The sequence below is a fragment of the Solanum tuberosum genome, unplaced genomic scaffold (genome assembly GCF_000226075.1).
Source record: "Solanum tuberosum cultivar DM 1-3 516 R44 unplaced genomic scaffold, SolTub_3.0 scf00006, whole genome shotgun sequence".
Taxonomy (NCBI): Eukaryota; Viridiplantae; Streptophyta; class Magnoliopsida; order Solanales; family Solanaceae; genus Solanum; species Solanum tuberosum.
Window position 1 is genome coordinate 3,077,226 of NW_006238932.1, and position 22,396 is coordinate 3,099,621.

Below are 22,396 nucleotides of genomic sequence, written 5' to 3' on the forward strand. Positions count from 1 at the left end.
TGCTAGTGCCTCAACACCTAGTCGCTCTTCAATTTGCACTTCTGTCCCACTCTCCACTCTGTAAGTTATAGCATATACTGTTTGAAGCTCACCACTCTACTTCATGGACCTACAAATATTGAAAGTTGCTTCTTCATTGTTCAGTCGGAACTTCATCTGTCCCTTTTCCATATGAACCAACGCACGCCCTGTGGCAAGAAATGGTCTCCCAAGGATGATGGGAACCTCAAAATCAACCTCACAGGCAAGAATCACTAAATCTGACGGAAAAATGGGTTAGCACAATTAAGTACTAAGTATGATAGACATGCAAAAATCATGCTTAAAAAGGAAATTTGATTTGAAAGTCATGATTTTATGCCATTTTGGTAAAACTTCATGAATATGTGTAAAAGAGGCATAATTCAAGTCATTTATCACACTAGAACATAAACACCATGTAAACCATTACCTTCACTTCAAACCTTCACCTCAAGTAACCCTCATGCTATACCGTGTGCAATGTATGGATAGCGTCCCATACCACCATCCACAGTAAGGCACCACATTAAGGTCACCAAAAGTGAACTTACCATTTAATCTTTCCATTTTCAAAACTACTCATACCAAGAGATAACATTACAATAGTCATATCATCACATAAGGACCATCACCTAAGACAACTCTAAGTCATACTTGTGCAATGTGCAAGTAGCATCCCATACTACTACTCACACTAAGTACTGTAGCATCCCATACTACTACTTACACTAAGTACTTCTTTGAAGTCACCATAAGCAAGGCACATTTATATACAACAAGTCATGACAAGGAAGTAACTCATAATACAATCCAAGGATAGCATGCATCATTTACATTTAAGCATTTAAGCCAACATTCTTCATTAGGTTCATTTAGGACACATTCATGCATTTAGAGGACTTTCAAACATTTAGTCATAAAGACTTAGAACTCACTATGACCCTCTCAAAGCCTACTCGTGCAATGCATGGATGGCATCCCATACTAACACCCACACTTTGTAGAACTCCTCAAGAGACCATAATGCACATCTCACATGATGGGAATAAGCGTTTAACCGACATAGACCATGTTAGCTTAACGTGGAATCCGGTGTCATGAAACCCCACATCGTAAAGAGGTGGTCTCCTGGCCAAAAGAAGACCGGTTCATCTAACTTAGGTGGATCCATCAGCTATGACCTATGTGGGCACATAGTTATGGGATATGAAAGACGTTCATTGAGATGCGGTCTAACGTTGGGTGAACCTCCATCTAACCATATCCTCTCGGTGCTTAGCCTCTATTCCCATAGAGTAGTTTCATTAACATTACATAGTTGTACTTAAGAGGGCCACCAACATTAGGCATACCGACCCAAAGTACTTTTCCCAAGAAAGGGCCACCACCAATAGGCCTACCGTTTCAAGGTACATTAAGGATAGCTCATTGACTCTCCTAGAAAGAGCCATCATCATTAGGTCTATCATTTCTAGGTTCATCATTTCACACAAGAAGGAGGACACCACCATAAGGTCTACCACTTCAAGGTTTAACATCACACACAAGGAAGGGCCACCACCATTAGGTTTACCAGTCCAAGGATAGCTGACTTGTTTGACCAACTTCAAGGGGCTAGCTATTTCTCTAAGACTGATCTTCGTTCGAGTTATCACCAATTAAGGGGGAGAGGGGCTGATATTCCAAAGATGGCTTTTAGAACTCAGTATAGTCATTATGAGTTCTTGGTAATGTCGTTTGGGTTGACTAATGCTCTGGCGGCATTTATGGATTTGATGAATAGGGTGTTTAGACAATACCTTGTTATGTTCGTAATTATGTTCATTGATGATATTTTGATCTATTGAAGGAGTGAGAATGAGCATATTGACCATTTGAGGATTGTGTTGCAAATTTTTAAGGACCAACAACTTTTTGCAAAGTTTAGCAAGTGTGAATTTTGCTTAAGATTCATAGCTTTCCTTGGTCATATTGTGTCTAGTAAGGGTATTGAGGAGGATCCTAAGAAGACGGATGCGGTCAAGAGTTGACATAGACCTCTATCTCCCTCGGACATTAGAAGCTTTTTGGTTTGGCCGGTTACTATAAAAGTTTTGTTGAGGGATTTTCTTCCATTGCTTCTCCTTTGACGACTTTGACTCAAAAGAAGGCAAAGTTTGTGTGGTTGGAAGCTTGTGAGAAAAGTTTCCAAGAGTTGAAAGATAGACTTACTTCCGCTTTGGTGTTTACCTTACCGGAAGGTACGGATGGTTTTGTGGTGTAGTGTGATGCCTCTAGAGTTGGGTTGGGATGTGTGCTTCTGAAAAATGGTAAGGTTATTGCCTATGCTTCAAGGCAAATTAAAGTCCATGAGAAGAACTATCCTAGCCATGATCTTGAGTTAGCGGCGGTTGTTTTTGCCTTAAAGATATGGAGGCATTATTTGTATGGGGTTCATGTTGATGTTTTCACTGATCACAAGAGTCTACAATGTGTGTTTAGTCAAAAGGACTTGAATCTTCTCCAAAGAAGGTGACTAGAACTCTTGAAGAAGGATTATGACATGATTGTCCTTTATCACACCGGTAAAGCTAATGTGGTAGCGGATGCTCTTAGTAGAATGTCGATGGGAAGTGTGGCTCATGTAGATGAGGAAAAGAAAGAGTTGGTTCGAGATGTTCATAGGTTGGCCCGTCTAGGTGTTCAATTAGTGGGTTACACCAAGGGTGGTGTCATGGTCCAAAATGGTTCCGAATCATCCTTTGTGATGGATGTGAAGGCTAAGCAAGGTCTTGATCCTATTTTTGTTGAGTTGAAAGAGGCGGTGCTCAAGATTTTGGTCGAGGCTTACTCCCAAGGGGGAGATGGTGTGCTTAGATATCAAGGTCATCTATGTGTTCCGAATGTTGATGATTTGAGAGAATGAATCCTAGAGGAATCCCATAGTTCTCAGTATTCTATCCCCCCGGAGACACCAAGATGTACGGTGATTTATGCAAACTCTATTGTCATGACCCAAGGCTAGCCCCTAGATGTGACACAGCGTACTTGACCCCGAAGGGGTCTTATACAAGCCGCATAGCTCATTCATTGCATAGATAATAGAAATAGTACGAAATTAAAGCTTTTTATTTAAAACCATACGATTCAAAACATTCAAAGTACTCATTAAAATCTTTCAAAAGACACAGCGGAAGTCTAAGTCTCACATGGCCAACTGAGACACAATCTCAAAACATAAGTAGGGACACGACCCTTGACAATCGAAAACTACTAAATGTCTATTACATGAAGAAATCAAACATAAGAGACCTTGTCCTCTAATCAATGAGGACACACCAAGTCTTGGAAGAATCTCTAATACAAGCTTCAACTAGGGGTAAGCAACTCACTTGCTGGAACCTACACTTGTAGTTAAACATAGAAGAAGAAAGGGTTACCATAATTAAGTACTAAGTATGATAGACATGCAAAAATTATGCTTAAAAAGGAAATTTGATTCGAAAGTCATGCTTTTATGCCATTTTGGTAAAACTTCATGAATATGTGTAAAAGAGGTATAATTCAAGTCATTTATCACACTAGAACATAAACACCATGTAAACCATTACCTTCACTTCAAACCTTCACCTCAAGTAACCCTCATGCTATACCGTGTGCAATGTATGGATAGCGTCCCATAACACCATCCACACTAAGGCACCACATTAAGGTCACCAAAAGTGAACTTACCATTTAATCTTTCCATCTTCAAAACTACTCACACCAAGAGATAACATTACAATAGTCATATCATCACATAAGGACCATCACCTAAGACAACTCTAAGTCATACTTGTGCAATGTGCAAGTAGCATCCCATACTACTACTTACACTAAGTACTTCTTTGAAGTCACCATAAGCAAGGCACATTTATATACAACAAGTCATGACAAGGAAGTAACTCATAATACAATCCAAGGATATCATGCATCATTTACATTTAAGCATTTAAGCCAACATTCCTCATTAGGTTCATTTAGGACACTTTCATACATTTAGAGGACTTTCAAACATTTAGTCATTAAGACTTAGAACTCACTATGACCCTCTCAAAGCCTACTCGTGCAATGCATGGATGGCATCCCATACTAACACCCACACTTTGTAGAACTCCTCAAGAGACCATAATGCACATCTCACATGATGGGAATAAGCATTTAACCGACATAAACCATGTTAGCTTGACGTGGAATCCGGTGTCATGAAACCCCACACCGTAAAGAGGTGGTCTCCTTGCCGAAGGAAGAACGATTCATCTATCTTAGGTGGATCCATTAGCTAGGACCTATGTGGGCACATAGTTATGGGATATGAAAGACGTTCATTGAGATCTAGCCTAACGTTGGGAGAACATTTATCTAACCATATCCTCTCGGTGCTTAGCCTTCATTCCCATATAGTAGTTTCATTAACATTACATTGTTGTACTTGAGAAGGCCACCAACACTAGTCCTACCGACCCAAAGTACATTTCCCAAGAAAGGGCCACCAATAGGCCTACCATTTCAAGGTACATTAAGGATATCTCATTGACTTTATTAGAAAGAACCACCATCATTAGGTCTACCATTTGTTGGTTCATCATTTCACACAAGAAGGAGGCCACCACCATTAGGTCTACCGCTTCAAGGTTTAACATCACACACAAGGAAGGGCCACCACCATTAGGTCTACCGGTCCAAGGTTTTACATTCACATTAGCACCTAGACCCCTCATGAAAGGCCACCACCATTAGGTCTTCCAATCCAAGGTTTATCCTAGAATACTTCATCATTCATTCATTTATAGAAAGGCTACCAACACTAGGCCCACCAATCCAAGACATTCATTCATTCATAAAGAGGGTACCAAAATTAGTTCTACCAAGTCATGTTCATTTAGACACTTAAGTAAAAATACATTCATTATACAAGATGAGGATGCCCTAGCCTACCCATTCAAGATCACATTCATTAATACAAAAAAAAGGATGCCTAAGCTTACCAATTCAAGAGATCACATTCAACATAGCTTTCATCTATCAAGAAGATGGCACCTAAGCATACCAATTCAAGATACAACATTACACTATAGAAACTCTTCACATTCCATCAACAACATTCATGAGTGTTAAGTGAGAATATGCTTTCAATCACAACACATTTACATTCTATACAAGATCATCATTCTATCATTGAAATCACATGTATATCCATCACATAATACATAGAAATTAAACACCTCCACCTCTCAAGTGGATCAAAATCTCTAGCACAATTCTACTTCAACATGTAATTAGGTCATAACTTGCCTTTCAAGGCCATGATCAAAAGTCACCAACACACCAACAATTTACTACAATTAATTCATGTATAATGATACAATTCAACAATCTAAATCAATTTAGGCATAATTCATCAACATTCATTCATGATCAACAAACCCACTTCATAAGGCACAATTTAGAAATTGAGAGGAATTATGGGTTCATAGAGTATTTTCATCATAAATCATCAATTAAACACCAATACAATAATAATTTTTCATTTGAAAATGATTGATGAAATAACCCATGAGATTGAGTGAAACCCTAGATTTTTCATACTTTGAAATCACTTTGGCGTTGGCTCCTTGAATGGAAAATTAGACAAGGATCAAAACCACCATACCTTAATAGATGAATTCCACGAAAATCCACTCAATTAGTCCTCCTCTTCAAGCCCTAAGTCTTCTTCTTCTCTTGGTCTTCAATGGAGTTCTAGAGAGAAGATATTTGGAGAGGGAGGGGTTTTGATTTGGGGAATTTTGAATAATGAAATCTAAAATAGTATTTTATTGTTTTTAATACTCTTAAAATATGTTAATAAACCCAAAATAACCGTCCAAACACTTAAGTAGCGAAGGGAGGAATTTACCAAACCACCCTTGGCTTAGCCGAGATTTTTTGAGAGATTGCAGGTCCAAACGACGGCCTAGACTTACGGACCATGATTCAATTGACGGACCATGCTTCTGGTCCGTGGTCTGGGGTTGGGGCATGGTTTTGGAGGTTTTAACCTACAGAGGCCATCCACAAGGCGTGGATGGACCTACGGGTCGTAAACCCCATTCGTAGGTCATTAAATTTTTGGCAACTTTCAAGGTTCTTTGGGGTCTTAGGGGTTAGACTAAGGGTCCTCCTCAATGACCCCTAGGGTGGTCCTTGAGGAGTCGTACCTTGATGTTTGACTCCTAAACCCATCAACCATGACTCGGGAAAACATCAAACCACCTCAAACCCCATGACAAACTCACATACTCACTAGTTAGGCTCTAGTTTTACTTATTCGTTTTATGGGTCGTTACATCTATTAATGGAATGGGATGAAGAATAATCTAGCGGAATTTATGGCCAAGTGTCCTAATTGTCAACAAGTGAAGGTTGAGAACCAAAGACCGGGAGGTTTGTCCTAAGACATTGCTATCCCTACTTGGAAGTGGGAAGAGTTGAATATGGACTTTATAGTTTGTTTACATCGCACCTGGTGACAACATAACTCTATATGGGTGATAGTAGATCGGATGACGAAATCGGCTCATTTCCTTCCTGTCAAGATTTCATATTCGGCGGAGGTTTATGCTAAGATGTACTTGAGAGATATGGTAAAATTGCATGTTGTTCCTTTGTCTGTCATTTCCGATTGTGGTACCCAATTTACTTCTCAATTTTGGAAGTCATTCCAAAAGGATCTTTGTACGAAAGTTATGTAACACCCCGGAAACAAGTAAGGCTAAACTAGATCTTAACATAAATGTTAGGGTCGTAAATGTTACTCCACATACTTTAAAATAAAGGGGTTTAGTGTTAGAACGTTATGGTATGACCCCGAAGGACCAACCATGGGTCCTTGAGAAAGGCCCTAGAAAACTACCTGGGTAGTGTACCACGAAGGGTACCCATACATCGTGGTCAGTCCACGCCCGTGGGTAAAGAGGCCATAGGTGGGAGCCTGTAAATGAGGCTCTCTAAACCTCGACCCACATTTCACCAGCACGGGTCGTGGGTTCAACCACGGTCTGTAGGTGAGGGTCTCATGGATGGGCCAAAATTCTCTTAACACGAACCAAGCCCAACTAGGAAGGGTCGTGGCTCCATACACGGTTCGTAGGTCAGGGGTCCGTGGTTCAAGCCTGGAATAGCATTTTGGCAGTTAAGCTTACGGGTATTTTAGGGTTTTTCAGTTTTAATTAATAACTAAGTGAGGTCATTTTAGGCTAAATTAGATCACCTATATAAGGATTTTTATTCACTTAAATAAGTGTTTTAACTCATTCGTCCAAATCCCAAAAGAAAGACCCAAATCCCATCCAAAAAAAATCTCTCTCTAGAACTTTAAGGAACAAGAAGAAGGAAGTTGTAGTCAGGGTTAAAGTAGCAAGTTTTCTTCTCAAATTCATTGGAATTCTTTGCTAAGGTATGGTAGTCCTTCATCCATGGATAGCTTTCATCCACGGAGTCCCTTCAAAACCCCAATTTCGAAGATACCCCAAAAGCTAGGGTTTGATACCAAAATCATGGGTTCCTTTCTAAAAAGATTGATGATTTATTATAGTTTTTATGTTGAAATCCCAAGAACCCATGAAATCCCTATATTTCCTAATTATGATCTTGTGATGTGGGTTTGTGGATGAAAGAAGGATATTGTGAGATTATGCACTACAACATTTTAGGCCTACGGCCACACTAATTCTGGACAACGCTTTTAAAGTGTTGCCTAAAATACTTTTAGGGACGATTTTAAAGTGTGGCCCAAGTTTTTAACTTTTAGCTTCGATAATATTGGTAACACTTGCAAAGTGTACTATTTAATGGTATAACCTACACTTTATAAGAGTTGTTACAATATGATCATATTTGGTAACAAATATTTACATATATGACAACACTTTTAAAGTGTCCTATTTTTATAATTGTAAAAATAACACATTACAAATGTGGCCTTAAAATTTTCACTAAAATATTATATTCCCTCCAACATTTTTAACTCTACCTCCCATTTTTATTGAGAAAAAATAATAATTCACAAAACATTAAAAAAAATTCCCCCAAATCAAAACGTAAGAGCTTTTCTCACAGAACACACTCAAGAGCTTTTCTCACAAAGATGAAGAGTTGAAGATCAAACACAGAGTTGAAGAGCTGAAGAAATGAAGAGTTGAAGATCGAACACAGGTAATTCATAAAGCATTAAGACTTTCTTTTCCCCCAAATCAGAAAAACTTTTCATCAATTTGAAGAACACGATTTTCTTTCCAAGCTACGTCTGAAGAACACGATTTCCGTCAAACATTCTCACAGATTTCACGATTTCACGTTGAAGAGCTAAAGAGCTACTCGTTGAAGAACACGATTTCATGATTTCTTCTTGAAGAGCTGTAGGTTACGCCTCACAGATGAACACGCCTCACTAAAATGGAACACAATGCTTCACTTGAGAATATGGTGTCTTAAAGCTTCATCACATTGAAAGGTTTATCAGGTAAGAAATTCTATCTTCGAAAGTTTAAATTTTAGCTTTAGGGTTTTGATATTCTTGTGTCTGCAGATACGATTGTGGGAAAGCTTTATCAACTAAAATGTGCATTTCTGGCCTCAAATGGGTCACTCCTAAATTAGTAAGGAAAGCATACAGGTCTGGGTGTTTGTGGGATGTTGATAAATCCATCAAGAATATCTAGAAAATAATACATGATTGCATTTTTTGGAGCATATGGTTGATAATTTCTTCTTTTTCGTGTTTTTGGAGTAATTAGTATGATTTGTTTAATAGGAGGAAAGATCTGTAAGGAATTCAAATTGTTGATACACCTGTGTAATCATATCTATAAACATGTTGGCTACCTAACTGAGGATGTCAATTGAGTATATAGTTTGAAGGTGTGTTGATTGATTATAACAGGTTATTTATGTGAAGATTCAAAGGAATTCAAGGTTTGTTCTCTTAACTATAACTATGATTTGTCATGTTGCTTGAAGTTTTGATACTATTTAGAATTTTGAATTCTTGAGTTGAACTTCTTGTCATTGTCATTATATAATCTGAATTCAAAAGAGAATTTTGCAAAAGAATGTTGTTTCTATATTAATTCTAGATTGATCTAATTAAGAAGTTGTTGTCATAAAACTGTATTGTGTTGCTTCTATAACTAAGTATTGATCTAAAAATTTTAGATTGCAAGTTCCTTTTTAAAGTGAATTTCTGATTGTGAAAACAAATAGTGGTACTAAGATTAACTAGAAAGGTTGCAAGGTCCAGTTTTAGTGTGTTCTTACTGTTCATTATCTATTTCATGACCATTTCCCTACAATAGGTTGTGAATATCTTTGGTTCTACAGAATTTGAAGTCTTTATCTACATATTATTAAAATTTTGCATTGTTATTAGCCTGATATTCTTCTGTCATGTTATTTCTTGAACTTGATTGAGATTTATAAAGAGCCATAACACTTCAATATTTAGGATTCCTACCATTTTGGACACCTTCTTTGCTCATGTTGTTGTGTTCTTTTCAATTCTTGTGGTTGTAATGTTAAAATCCTTGACTGAAGAGGTTTGCTTATTGCCCTTCATTGCTAATATCTTTGTGCACATTAAACTAACGATATTTCTAGTCACACCAATTTTGTCGATATTTGCCTTGGAGATTTCTGATAATAAAAGGGAACATAGAAGGAAGTATAAGATTATTATTTTTTTCTGTTACTTGTGGAATTCTTTTCTTCCAGAAGTGCGCTTGTTCATGTGAGAGTGGTTATGTTCAACTTGATGCACCGATCGTAAGACCTCTTCTGACAACCATATTTTCAAATGTTTATACCTGAATCAGCACAAATAGAAACAGAGAAAATAGAATCAGCTCGTAAGGCAGTCTCCTTTAACTCTGCTTGTAGGGGCATTTCCAAAATTGTGTTCAATTTAAAAGAAGGCATAAATATATTTTGTATATGTTCAAAAAAGTTATGGAACCTTCATTTTTATTCTCTATAATAGAACTTTTGTGCATCCCAAATTCCCCAAAGTAGGCAGGAATTGGTTTGACTTTGACCCTGTAATGAGACTTAGAGCTTTCATCTATTTGCTTGCAAAATTTTGAGGTACACTATCAGTTGATTGAGTAATACATGTTTAACAATTATAAAGAAGAACATTTAATTTCACGCACAATAAAATGAAGCTGTCAAGGTTGCGTTATCTTCATTTTCGTTTTAAGCTTATTCTCCATTTTCATGTTATAGGAGATGCTGGACTAAAATAAATGCTGGTTTTCTCAATGGTCACCACATATAAATTTCTGTTTCTTTAGAAAATTGCATTACTTGTCGCATTCACCTTTTTGCATAGGATTTCGTCATTTATCATGATAGTCAATTGATAACTTTTTTATCTTTTAGTATGAAGAGGTTTTTAAGGATGTTACATCTTTGTAATGTGGATATCATCACGTAGATATTAATCATCCCTAAGACCTACTTGATTGGGTGCTGCCTTTATGATATGATGTTCATTAAAAAAAATTAGAGACATCCTTATAGGTGTATATGATAATCTAGTTTGATGATTATGTGATCAGCAATTACTTATCAGTCCAGCTTTGAATTGTGTTATCATATCTCTCTGTAGATTATCAAGGCCTCACTAAGTCCTTCTGTCATGGAAAAATTTATTGTTCCTCAATTACGGCAAAGCTAGTTAATCTGAAGATTGGAAGCCCATGGGACATGATGCAAGTTTTACCCATCAACTAAAAGATCAACATAGCAGGGATCGATGTCACATGCTTTGATGCTAATCATTTCCCGGGTTCCCTAATAATCCTTTTTGAGCCACCCAATGGTCAGGTGTGGTTCAAATTTTTTTGCCATGTGCTTTTTCTGAATTCTAGTTTGATTTATCTTGTGATGGATGCTTTGTTTTTGTTCTACAATAGGCTGTCCTGCACACGGGGGATTTTTGATTTTGTGAAGAAATGACAAGGAATGCAGTCTTGCAGACTTATGGCAGTCTCATCCTATATACTACATACTGTGACCCTTAGGTATTTAGATTGTTAATTCATTCTTGGCTGTGAAGTCAAATAACCTACCAAAAATTATGTGCTTGTAGTGGATTTTAGGTAGTAAACTCAATAAATGGTTATATATTTTGAGTGTCATACCCTGGCCATAGAAGCAATCACTTTGAAGAAATTCTCTAGTATGATTATGTCACATGTATTAGGTTTGCTGGTAAAACAGATTGAATGCTTGTTGTAGTGTATGCCTCTGCCTATATGCTATGTTGTATAGATTATTTTATTTGTCCTATTTCGGAAAGAAAGAAAGTTTGTGCTACTGATAGGGCGCAAACAGAGGTCGAAAGAACTTGTTCAAGTGCTTCCCGTAAGAGAATTCAGAAGAAAACTCTAGCCAAAAGTGCAAAATCTAAAGATATTCCAGTGTAGTGTTCTATACCAGGAACACCATTCTGAGTGGTAAATACCCTAAATAAATAACCTACTTACATGGGCTTTTGTATCATCTCAGTTCTTGGAAAAGTAAATGATATACTAATCAACATCATCTGTTTCACCAAAATTAAGTAGGATGCTTGAAATGCGCATATATTACTGGAAGCTCTCCATATATATACGCATTTGTTGGATTTACCACAATGGAGATTACAAGTGTTGGTTCAAAGCAATGTCAGTGTGTATTTTATGATGTATTAGTGGTTTAACTAGTTGTGTGATTTCTACGTCTTAATGCTTGTGACATTGGGTTATTGACAATGAACATTACTACACTATGACCCCACTTGTGGTATTACGCTGGACATGTTGTTGACAAAAAAGTACCAGACTTATTTCTAACTGCTAAGCTTATTGATTTCATTTTCTGTTTAGGCAATTAATAATTTCCCTCGCGTTTATCATCAATAATAGAGGAATATCAATCAAGTTTGTCAGTTACTGGTTTCTAGTTTTTTCTTTTCGTATGGTACCTGTCCTTTTTCCTAAACGATTATTAGTTTGAATTTTCACAGAAGACCCTTCTTGTTGGCATCCCAGTTTTAATAGTAGACTAGATTGGTTTTGGTGCAGTCAGTGTTAATGATCTCCCACATTATTCTATCCATTTAATTGATTCATTGGTGCTTGTCAAATGTACAAACCTGGCTTGTAAAAGCTGCAAATAATGACATGTGTTATGTGCTGATATAACCGTGTTCAAGTAATTTCGTAGGTTTTTAGAGGAATTTCACGTACACAGTCGATATGTACTTGTCAACTATAGGTTTGAATCCTTTAAGAGAGTAGTTGACTTCTTTGATCTTCAATTACCATCAATAGTATCCGCTATCTAGAAGTGTTAAGTATTCTTGATAGATATGTTATATAAACAATTCTTTATCTCTATCATTCTCTAACTAGGTATGTCCACGTACTGACTTTGAAATCAGTTAGGTTCGTGGTGTGCTTACCATTTTCTCTTTCAGCAATGAAATGACTCTTACGTGTGGAGTTGTAAATCTACAATGCTGATGAGATCTAATTTTTGGCAAGCATTTCTTTCAAGGCTAAATGTTTAGAATTTAGCATAGTGAATTGAAGTTTAAGTTGGTATGAGAAAATCAATGATGATGCAATGCGTTTCTTTTTGAGTAAAGACATGTTTTGGGCTCTTTTATTCTATTAAAGTTACATATTGAGTTGAGTTTGTTACTGAAATCTGAGAACTTAGACCCATGTTCGGGATTGGAAGGCCCTCAGGGATTTCTCAACTGTCAAAAAAAAAATCTGATCTATATTTGCACTTGTTTGTGTCCAACTTTTCCCCTTCTGTATAATCATATCTTGCTAGATCCAAGTAAAAACGTATTAACACCTAGTACTCACTCTCAGATGAAAATGTGAAAATTACTTAGAAAGAAGAGAAACCATATCTAGTCTCACGCCCAAATTCGGAACTGCTAATTAATGAATGGATATACAAAATATTTAGTATATTAGGTTGTTCTGTTTATGTAATTTTAGATGTTTACACTGGTTGCTTCAGCCTGGCATGGTTCACTTTGGTTCCCTCTAACTTCATCTTATACTAGTGGCTGATGTTCTAAAGTTCTCTTTCACTACTTTTTGCTTAAATTCAATCAAATGTTGGTATTTCTCTTTTTGATACACTTAATTTGAGTTATAAATTGATTTTCTTTTGATGACTGCAAATAGTATAGGAAAAAATATGTATCTTTGTTACAATTTTTCTAGTTAACAATATTATTTGTATTCTTGCACCTTACATGTGGTTTAATGTCCTAAGGAATTGGAGCATGAACGAAGTGAGGAGCTAAAATATATGCAGAGCCATGTGACTATGATGGAGACTTCTTGAACAATTGTGATTAAATTTATTTTTGGTTTTGTGAAATTAATTACAAGTACACATCTTGTAATATTGTTTTTTTAGTAATTGTAATATGAGACTGTTTGCTTTTTATATATTTATTTTAAATCTATATATTCACATTATTATTTTTAAGTTATTTATTAGATAATTTTTGTGCTTAGAGTCAACTAAGTAAGATAGTAATGTATAATGTGACAATCAGAAATATGCAAAAAAATAAAATTGTGGCATATAAATATTTTAAAATAATATTTATAGCCTATATAACATTGCCACACTTTTAAAGTGTGGCCATAGAACTTTATTTGTGTGGCTTATTCATCTCAAATTGTGCCATATAACTTAAAAAACACAACACTTAACAAATGTAGCTTTAGAGGAGGTAGCAAATGCTATGTTTTGCAAGTGTGGCCTATGATAGTGGCCACACTTGAAAAATGTAGTGTCAGGTCATGAAAAGTATTACCATATGATGTGCTAAAAGCGTAGCCTTTGTAGCGTTTAGGCCACACTTTTGAAGCGTAGCATTTAAAGCAACACTTGAAAAGTGTGGCCTTAAATCAAAGGTTATGCTTGCTTAGGCCACCCCCGAAAAAGTGTTGCCTAAGATCAAAAAGTGTGCCCTTAGATCAAAGGCTACACTTTTTGATGGTTTAGACAACACTTTTTTGGGGTGGCGAAAACCTAAAATGTTGTAATTATGTTAATTTTCATGTCTAATGTAGTGAATTCTAGATGTGTTGATTCAATATGAGCTTTGATCTTTGAAAGGGAAACTCTGATATTATGAATGAATTATGAAGTTTAGTATATGCTTTAAGAACACTTTGACAGTAAAGTGAATATGATCATGACCTGGTTGTTGTGTTGTTGAAAGGTTATTCTCATATACACACTCAAGCATGAATATGATATGATGTGAAAAGTTCTCTCCCAATATAGTGATTCTAAGGTTGAAAGGCTTTCTGATTAACGTTTCAAGGACACTTCATCCAATTCTAAGTGTCAACGATCGTTAGTCAATATATAACACAACTAAATGAGTTGGGGTCAAATCCCACAGGGAGCAGTTTGTGTATAAGATTCAATTGGGAAGTATGAACATGTTCAAATCAGTCATAGGAATAAAAGTTATCGAATAAAACCATCATTCAAATCAGGCGGTGACACGAATGTCAAATGGGGGGTTTTGGTTTTGATTATTAACTTCAAATAGTGGCAAACAATATGAGAGAACAATAATGAGACAGGTTCTTGGGATGTGATTCGATTATAGGCTAATATAGACAAATGGATGATTGCAACTATTAGAAAATAGCTAAATATCAGTGAGTAAGCTAGGTTACAGAGGAGATAAACTTTCTCTCGAACAATTTACCCAGAATCAAGTTGATTTCTCTCGAACATCAATAAGCATGCAAAATAAGAACAGCCCACACCTTAGCCCATTCACTCTCTCGAGTTGAATGTGTGGGATTGGGTTTAGGATTCACTCTCTCGAGCTGGACCCAGGTCAACCCAATACCCACTGACCATCAGTCAAAAACGTTAGATCTAAAACCTCTCTCTCAAGCAAGCCAAGAACATAAGGCTAGAACTGCATTTGCAACTACAATTCTTATATTAAACCACAGTTAATTATTGAACTCACTTCTAAATAGCATTTAAACTAACAATTAGCAATATCCATAAACTAAATCAGCCAATAATCACATAATCACACCCCAAGAATTGGGGTTTTAGCTAAACATCAGAAAAAGGTAAAAAAACCATTACCAAATTGATTAACCATCAACTGAGCAAGAGTAGATTCGTCCTTACAATGCTCCAATATGTTCTTAAAGGAACAACCTCAACCGGACCGACTCTTAAGATATGTTCTTAAAGGAGAACATCCCACAAACATCAACAAAGTTTCTTATATGCTCATGGGGATCCTCATTAGCCAACCCACCAAACAACCCTTTCAATTGCAAGAGTTGCAACATGGTGCTTTTAATGTGGAACACACCGTTCCCTTCAGCCAAAGGCAAGCAAATGGCACCAACTCCACCCACTAGGTTTGGGTCATTTACATTCGTATCATTGACATCATTGAGGTTTCCGATGTCATCTTGGTGGCCCACTTTGCTAACATTGCTTCCGTTGACACTCATTTCCCCTACTTTAAAATAACAACACAAAAACCAAAACTAAAAGTAAGTAGATTCAACTATGACTAAAAAGAACACAATAAAACTTCACCAAAAGAATGTCAAACAACACCACTCCCCGGCAGTGGTGCCATTTTGATTAACGTTTCAAGGACACTTCATCCAATTCTAAGTGTCAATGATTGTTAGTCAGCATATAACTCAACTAAATGAGTTGGGGTCAAATCTCACAGGGATCGATACGTGTATAAGATTCAATTGGGAAGTATGAACATGTTCAAATCAGTCATAAGAATAAAATTTATCGAATAGAAACATCATTCAAATCAGGGGGTGACACTAAGTCTGGCAACAGAACCGGGAGGTGCCGGTTCCGATTCCGATCTGTCCCGGTCTGTTACCAGTTCCGTCTTGGTTCCGGCTTGTACCAGTTTTATGCGAGTTCGGGAGGGATAACAGGACAGAAATCGGGATTTACCGGTTAGTCCCAGTTCCGATCCCGATTCGTCCTAGTTCGGTCTGGTTCATTTTTTTAAAAAAAAATTTAATTATATAGCCGTTGAAAGCCGTTGGGCAACGGGTTTTGGGTCCCACCAACGGCTTTTTCACCCCCATAACTCCCCTTTACACCTCCCTACCCGCAAAAATTTTTTTAATACCCAACCTTCTAAAAACTACATTTTCATCCTTTTTTTCAACTATAAATACCCCCAATCTTTCATTCTTTTCACTCACAAAAATATTATCTTCTACTCTCTCTAGTCTCTACCGCTCTAATCTCTTATTCTCGTTAGAATTACGAATTTGATCTTTGGAAATTGGAGCTTCAAAATTCAACTTTCAATTTTCGGCTTTTGGTCATACACGTCTACTTTTTTAAGTAGACCTTTGGTACATTCGTTCCAACTCACTTTTCATTTAGTTATTTATTTGTTTGCATTTAATTATTTATTTTGTGAGTAATTAGTCTCTAGTCTCTACTTATTTAGTAATTTATTTGTTTAAAACTTTGCATTACATATTCGTATTATATATAATTTACTCAGTTTTTATATTTGAATATGGATTCCGGTAAAAACAATGTTGACAAAGGTAAAACAACCATAGTTGATTCGATCACTAATTTATGGAGCTCAAAATTCAAGAGAAAAAAAATGGTAGTACTTCTAAATCTAAAACTCAAAAAAAATTCAATTAAGAATAAATACGGATGATTATACGCAAGTTGATGAAACTATTTTTAATATTGCTAGTAATAGTGGATTAGATCCTTATCATGAACATTCACAAAGAAGGTTTGGTAATTTTGATGAGGAATTACCTGAAGATGATGAATATGATGATGTTAATGATTATATTGATAGTTTTAATAATAATGTTGATGAATATGATGATGATGAAACTCAGCTAGCTACGGCTACTCCCACTCCCAGTCCCTTTTCCCCTCCCGCTCCCTTTCGTTGTCCTGCTCCCGTTCCCCGTGCATCCTAGGACTAAGGTAGAACGCGCTAAAAAATCAGTTGTGTGGCAAATTTATGACTCAAAATGAAGATAAAACACAAGCTATTTGTAATAAATGTAAACATAGAATGAATCATAAAATTGTAAGGAAAACAGGGTGGGAAGGGACATTTGAGTAATCATTTAATGTCATGTTGTAAAAATGAATTTTTGCATGCTAAAGCTCTAGCCGAAGCTAAAAAGAATTGTATCATCCTTCCTGAAAATGTAGGAGTAGAGGGCTCTAATATGGTCCAAACACAGTTAAATCCTTCTAATGTTTATGGCTCTAGTATACAATGGTCATATAGTAGAGAAAAAGATCTTGAAGAATTAGCTAAAATGATTGTTGTTATGGGTTTGCCATTTAGTTTTACTGAAAATCTCAGTTTTATTCATTGTATTCAAATTGTGTATAATCCACATTTTAAATGTTTTACTAGAAATACAATTAAAAAGGCTATCTTTGATTATCAAGCTCAACATTTTCAATATCTTCATTGTTTATTTTATTATAATACTTGTAAAATAGCTATTACTTCTGATATGGGCCATAGTGTAAATGGTAATGATTATTTCACTATTACTGCACACTGGATTGATGAAAATTGAACTTTGCAAAAGAGAATTTTAGGTTATAAATATTGTGAAATGCATAAAATCGGTAGTTATATAGCTCAAACAATTATAGATGTTTTACAAAACTATGGAATTTGTGATAAAATAAGTAGTGTCACCTTAGATAATGCTTCTAATAATAGAACTGTTGTTGAAATACTAAAACCGTCTTTTTGCCCTATTTATATTGATTGTTTTCATATTAGGTATGTTGCACATATATATAATTTGAATGTTAGAGATGGTATAGCAATGTATAATGATGGTTGCATAAAAGTTGAAATTGCATGTCATTTTAATTTTAAATGTCAAGTTAAGTCTAGACGTAGAGATTTTGAAAATCGTTGTCGTGAATTTATTCTTCCACCTAAAAATATTCCAAAATCAGTGTGTACTAGATGGAATTCTTTATATGAAATGCTTGAAGTCGCTTATGAATATAGGAAACCTTTACAAATGGTTTGGAATACTCATAATTCAAATATGACACATAGACTTGATGATAATGATTGGAATGACATAAAAGAACTTATAGAATTCTTAAAAGTTTTTTATTTAAAAATAAATAAAATATCTTCACTTTATTATCCAACTATTTGCTCTGTTTTACCTAATATTTGTGCTATTTCTAGTAAATTTTATAAATTCAAAAATAAACCAAGATTTGAAGAATCTGTTAAGAAAATGATTGAAAAATTTAAAAAATATTTTATTCCTATTCCTCAAATTTATTTAACTGCTTGTTTGTTAAACCCACATTACAAAGATGAAGGTGCATCACGAATGGTTGATAAAATATATTTTAATTTGGGTATTGATAGTGAAGATGATGAAACACCTAGTTGTCAAGATGTTAAAGATAGTATAAAATTGAAGCTAGAAAATTGTATGACTTGTATAATTCCAATATAATTAATGTAGTACGTAATGAAGAGCCTCAAAGTTCTTGGAGTAGATATAATAATGAAGATGATCTTGATGATATGATAGATTGTTATTTTGAACTTTCTCATAATGATAGAAAGGATTTTGATGCATATATTAATCAAAATACAGAACTTACTACTATTGATCTTCTAGAATGGTGGAGCAATCGCGGCCAGGGATTTCCAAAAACTTCAACCGGTTGCTCGAGATGTGTTAGCTATTTAAGCATCTTCAGTAGCTTCGGAAGGCGTTTTTAGTGCAGCAAGATTTCAAATTGGAGAGCATAGATATTCATTAGCATCAAATAGCTTGGAGATATCGGTACTATTTAGAGATTGGATTAATGGCGAGAGAAGGAGTTATGGTCGTCCACCTATACCGACCAAATTTAGAAAATGACGTTGATGAAATAATGACAGATTTTTAGTGACAACGGCATTGATGCATTGGAGGAACTAGCTAATCAACCAATTCCAGAGCATGTTAGTAGAGAAATGTTAAATGAATTTAAAAAACGATTTCCTTGGTAGCATGAACTATTAAATTTAAATGTCTATTAGTATGTCTATTAAATTTAAAGTATGCTTTGAGGGTATTTATGATTTGTTCCTCTTATGATATGATGCTCTATGTAATGTGTATGCTTACTCTTACTTTTCCATTATCTTCAAAATTATGCTTTAACTTAATAAATTGCATGCATGCCACTAAAATATCCCTTTTAGCATGTTTTCGATGTTTTTATGCATTGCTATCATACATAGTGCATTTTTGTACTAACACCTACTTTTCCTACATTTTTTCCAAGTGTAGGGTCTGGTTCTCAAGGTGCTAATCATTGTGGCTAGAAGCTTGGATTTGCTTATTCTCCTAGCTTATTGGTGAGTCCTCAAGACTCGAGGACGGATGTTAATTCTTAGTAGTTCATTTCTTGTACTTCTTTTTAGAATATGTTGTATGGGTTGTGTCCCTTTTTCTCATTCGAACATTGTAATAGATGGCTATGTTGAGACTTAGAGTCTAGACATCTGCTTTGCTTTTATGAAATTTTAGACTTGAAATGTGTTTTTACTCTTATTGTTCTATTGCTTATGTTATGATATGTTAAGTGGCTTACATGGAGCCTTTCGGGGTTCTATGTGCCTTGTTACATCTAGGGGTACCCCTGGGTCGTGACAAACTTGGTAATCAGAGCACAAGGTTTAGAATGATTCTAGGATGATGTCTCATAAGCCACGTCTAGTAGAGTCTTGTTCATGAGTGTGAAGTGCGCCACACTTATGAATGAGAGGCTACAAGATGTTTAGGAAATTTCACTTCTTCATTACTTTAAAGTCATGCCTTAGAGTTTAACTCTAAAAGATTTCACTTTCCTAATCCTTCTATTGTGTCTTCAGGATATGAATACACGAAGGGGTAATGCTAGAAGGATGGAAGAAGACAATCTGAATGAAGGAGCTCCTCCTCACGCTCCTCAATCTTTGATTGACCCTTTGGCTATGTCAATAGTGGTTAGGTCGGCTTTTCAAATGTTGGGCCAAGCATTGGAAGCTCAAGCTAATAGAGAAGTTGTGACTCATGTGAATTTGGTTGCTTCAAGGGTTAGGGATTTTGCTCGAATGAACCCTCCCAAATTTTATGGCTCCAAAGTGGAAGAGGATCCTCAAAGGTTCATCGACGAGGTTTATAATGTTCTTTCTATTATGGGGGTATATTCGCCAGAGAAGGTAGAGTTAGCCGCCTACCAACTAAAGGATGTTGCTCAAAGTATGGTATGATCAGTGGAAGGTGAAGACCCGTAGGAGCGGGCCCAATTGAATAAGAATCGTTCAAATTAGCATTTCTTGATAGATTCTTTCCCCGAGAGTTGAGAGAAGCTAAGGTGGAAGAATTCATTAATATTTGTCAAGGAAGTATGAGCGTTAAAGAGTATGCCCTTAACTTCACTCAATTGTCCAAGTATGCTCCAACCATGGTAGCAGATTTGAGGGATAAGATGAGTAGATTTTTTACGGATGTGTCCGACTTGGTTGAAAAAGAATGACGTACGGAAATGCTCCACCATGACATGGATATATCAAGGCTTATAGTATACACTCAACAAATTAAGGAGTCAAAACTCAAGGAAAAGAATAGAGAGGTGAAAAGAGCTAGAGCCATTGATGGGAACTTCTCCAATGCTAGGTCCGATGGACAAGGTCAGCCAAGGTTTTGACAAAGGTTTTCCAACCAAGGTTCCTCTAGTGCTCCAAGGGTCAACAAGGATAGGGTTTCCAACCCTAAACCTCAAGGGGGTAATATTAGTGGTTCTTATGTGGCTAGGCCTAATTGTACAAAATGTGGAAGAAAGCATGATGGTAAGTGCCTAGTTAGCACCGATGGGTGTTTTAGTTGTGGAAAGATTGGCCACAAGATGAAAGATTGTCTGATGCTCAAGGTTAAGGGAAGAGAAGATAAACAAGCTCCTCCAAGCGGTTCAAACTCCGATGCCCCAAAGCAAAACCGCTTTTATTCTCTTCAATCCCGAGGTGACCAAGAGAGCTTCCCGGATGTGGTGACCGGTATAGTTAAAAGTATTTCTTATTGATGTGTATGCCTTGTTAGATCCCGGTGCCTACTTTTTCCTTTGTGACACCTTTTGTGGCCATGAAGTTTGATATACTCCTCGAAGTGTTAGTAGAACCCTTTTTGGTCTCTACCCCGGTTGGTGACTCGATAGTGGCTAAGAGAGTCTATACGGGATGTCCCGTTTCCTTATCCCATAGAGTTACTTTGGTGGATTTGGTAGAGTTAGACATGTTAGACTTTGATGTTATTTCAGGTATGGATTGGTTGCATGCATGTTATGCCTCTATCGATTGTAGGACTCGGGTGGTTAGATTTCAATTCCCAAATGAGCCTATCTTAGAGTGGAAGGGAGGAAATTTTATCCCTAGAGGTCAATTTGTCTCTTGTCTTAAAGCTAGGAAGATGATCTCCAAATGGTGTATTTACCATCTTACTAGGGTAAGGGATGTTGAATCTGAAACCCCTTCTCTAGAGTCGGTTCCGGTAGTGAATGAGTTCCCAGAAGTTTTCCCCAATGATTTACCCAGTATTCCTCCCGAGCGGGAAATAGATTTTGGTATTGACTTTTTACCGGATACGCAACCTATCTCGATTCCTACTTATAGAATGGATCTGGTCTAGTTAAAGGAGTTGAAAGAGCAACTAAAGGAATTGCTTGATAAGGGTTTAATCCGACCAAGTATCTCGCTATGGGGTGCTCCGGTGTTGTTTGTTAGAAAAAAGGATGGATCTCTTAGAATGTGCTTTGATTATCATCAATTGAATATGTTCAAGTTAATCATAGGAATAGACATTGTCGAAGAAAAACATAATTCAAATTAAAGGGTGACACGAATGTCAAATAACAGGGGGTTTTGGTTTTAATTATCAGCTACAACAACAGCAAACAACACGAAGTAACAAATATTGAGACGGGTTCTTGGGATGTGATTCGATTATAGGCTAATGTAGACAAATGGGTAATTGTAACTGATAGTAAATAGCTGTAAATTAGTGAATATGCTAGACTTTAGTGGGGGTAAACTTTCTCTCGAATAATTTACCCCGAAACAAGTTTGTTTCTGTAACACCCCGTATTCGAAACAGGCCAAAAATGCAGATTTTGAGAAGTTGCAGGTGCAACCCACGGTTGCCATCCACGGACCGTAGATCAGACCACGGTCCGTGGTCTGTGTCCGTGGATC

At 36.3% G+C, this 22,396-nt stretch overlaps 1 long non-coding RNA gene across 3 annotated transcripts; it reads left to right on the plus strand.

Annotated features, from left to right (window-relative positions):
* The first annotated feature begins 8,075 nt into the window (after positions 1-8,075).
* Positions 8,076-13,557, plus strand: LOC102595263 (uncharacterized). 3 transcript variants are annotated; one of them, XR_366589.2, is made up of 6 exons: positions 8,076-8,235; positions 8,362-8,542; positions 8,609-8,994; positions 10,685-10,902; positions 10,992-11,099; positions 13,360-13,557. It is a non-coding gene; the product is annotated as an uncharacterized lncRNA (long non-coding RNA). The 3 variants fall into 3 exon arrangements; XR_001473434.1 differs by having other exon boundaries at positions 8,963-8,994; XR_001473433.1 differs by lacking the exon at positions 8,609-8,994.
* Positions 13,558-22,396: the final 8,839 nt, after the last annotated feature.